Source organism: Erpetoichthys calabaricus, chromosome 11, assembly GCF_900747795.2.
Source record: "Erpetoichthys calabaricus chromosome 11, fErpCal1.3, whole genome shotgun sequence".
NCBI classification, from domain to species: Eukaryota; Metazoa; Chordata; class Cladistia; order Polypteriformes; family Polypteridae; genus Erpetoichthys; species Erpetoichthys calabaricus.
The window spans coordinates 42,786,347-42,788,998 of NC_041404.2; the positions used below are offsets into that span (position 1 = coordinate 42,786,347).

At 37.1% G+C, this 2,652-nt stretch overlaps 1 protein-coding gene across 32 annotated transcripts in view; it reads right to left on the bottom strand.

Annotated features, from left to right (window-relative positions):
* Positions 1 to 2,652, bottom strand: part of LOC114660357 (protocadherin alpha-C2-like) — a 480,950-nt gene that overhangs the window by 198,351 nt on the left and 279,947 nt on the right. The window lies entirely within an intron of this gene.

The window sequence follows — 2,652 nt, forward strand, 5'->3', positions numbered from 1 at the left end:
GCTCAATTTCGAGGAATTAAACACTATTTCCGCAATATATAAAATCTTATTAGAGTCCCTACCTTTCAAAGATCCAAAAGGACATTGGGAAGAAGATCTCTTAATCAATATATCAGAAAAGGAGTGGAAGGTAGCAAAGCAAAGAATTCACTCGAGTTCTAAATACGCAAAGCATAGAATTATTCAACTAAAAATTATATATCGAGCTCATCTGTCTCACTTAAAACTGTCCAAAATGTTTCCAGGGCAGGATCCAACCTGCGAACGCTGCAACCAAGCTCCTGCCTCACTGGGTCACATGTTCTGGGCCTGCACCAAACTAACATCATTTTGGACAAAAATTTTTAAGTGCCTTTCAGACATGCAATCCAAAACAACTGTGAAACTGGTCCAACTCAGACTGCATCCAGTGAGCTTTACAAATATTATAAAATTCCACCTTTTTAAAATCCACTAAAACAGCTTATTGAAAAAAATGTGCAATGTTAAAAGCTCTGTTAAATTAATTAAAATAAATGGAAAAGATTCACAACGAAAAAGCTACTAGCATAGTCATGCAAAATGAGTTGGTATGGCAGATAATGAATATAAGGTTAGATGCTCTACGCTAAACTGGTGATTTTCAAGGTTCAAAGTTTAGATTATTTGATTTGAAACTATAAACACAGCAGTGCACAGCAAAGCTAAAGTTTGTCACCCAGCCCAATTAAGTTTAACAATAAAGAGACAACATATATTAATAATAACAAGTAGAATAACAACATGAGGCAAGAGAACCATCAGCTTATTCTAAAGTTTGTATTAAGAGACAACCAAAGTATTATCAGACTGATCATCATTTATGAGTCTAAAGGCTTGTGGGATAAAAGCTTTACATGAGTGTGGTCTCATTGGTAATTTTGGTGCACCTGTTTTGGTAGTGTTTCCTGTTGAGTCCCTACGTGGTAGGGATAGACACTGCAATGATTTTCTCAGTTATAGGTAAATGTGGTCTGAGCTGCTACAGCCCGATAAGACAACATACTGTCTATATAAGCAAGTCCTTCTCATGTGTGGCTGGAAGGACAATCACTTCTGTGCTTTTTGGACTAAGGAGAAGGTGCACACCTAGCAATGTTGTGCTGTTGTGAAATCATTGATAGAGAGAGCAAGATGGGTGACATGGCTTTTGTGTACTTGTCAGTGATCTCCTGTGCTTTATTGACATTCAGGGTCAGGCTTCAGGAGCTTCAGTCTGTCTGCTGCAGGACTGACATTTAAGGTTGTTTAGTGAGTGACTATAAATTATATTTTTTTGAAAAAGTCAACCATCTTATTCCTAACGTGTTACAATTACCTATCGTGCATACTGTAACAAATCATTCAACAAAAGGAAGACTAAAAGAAGATTTTCTGATAGTGCTGATAGTCAGCTTTTAACGGTGCCAGATAAGCAGTGCATGTGTTCGCACAGCATTAAAGGGTATTAAATTATAATTATATATTATATATATATATATATATATTATATATAAAAATATATATATTATATATATAAATATAATCAGAAAGAGTTATAATTGTAGGGATTTATAAATACAGCACAGTATAAACAAAAAATAATAAAGAACAAGATGACGAAGAAGAAATCATTAAAAATTAAACATTTCATAACGATCACTTACCATTTGTGCGATTTTAACTCCACCATCAGAGATTACGAGAGTGTTTGCATTGCTCCCCACCACCGAATCTTTATTCATTCCTGGTTCAACAAACACGAATCGTTTTTCGGCAGTCTGGTACTGATGACTATGAAAAAGCGAGTCACTCACTTCTGCGTAGTTGACGTCGCCTAAATAGTTTTTATGTAAAAAATTGCGATGTGCTCTGTGACATTGGAAAGCAATCAAAGCGATGATAGTAAAGATAAATAAACAGGACACAGAGCTCAAAATGATAATCAAGTAAAATGTCATGCTATTGTCTTGTTCATCTTCTCTGGGGCTATATTTAACTTCAGACAACGCATGCGCTTCGGTATTTTCAGCAGCAGTCACAATTACTGTTGCAGAAGCAGAGAAAGAAATGCTTCCGCTGTCTTTAACCAATATAGTGATCTTCTGTACTGTGGCATCAGACTCAGTCATTGTCCGACGAGTCCTAACGTCTCCGGTATGGCGTCCCACACTGAAAAGTGAGGAATCAGTAGCCTCCTCCAGAGAAAAAGAAAGCCATGCGTTATATCCGACATCGGCATCATAAGCTCGGATCCTTGTGACTAAATAGCTCGCTTTTACGTTTCTTGGAATAGTCTCTTGTACAACTGCCGTTCCATTCAATGTCGAAGGAAACACGACCACTGGGGGATTGTCATTTTCATCCAGAATAAATACGTTAACAGTCACATTGCTGCTGAGCGAAGGCATTCCGGAGTCTTTAGCTACAACTGTGAATGTAAAACTTTTCATTTCCTCGAAGTCAAAACTGGTAAAACTAAACACTTGTCCATTATTAGAGTTGATACTCAAAAAAGGCACCACAGACTTCTCCAAAGCTTCACTTTCGCGTAGATAGTAAGTGATAACAGCATTCTCATTCGTGTCCTCGTCTACTGCACTAACTGTTAAAATCGAGGCTCCGGGAGTGTTATTTTCCAAGATATAGAAAACA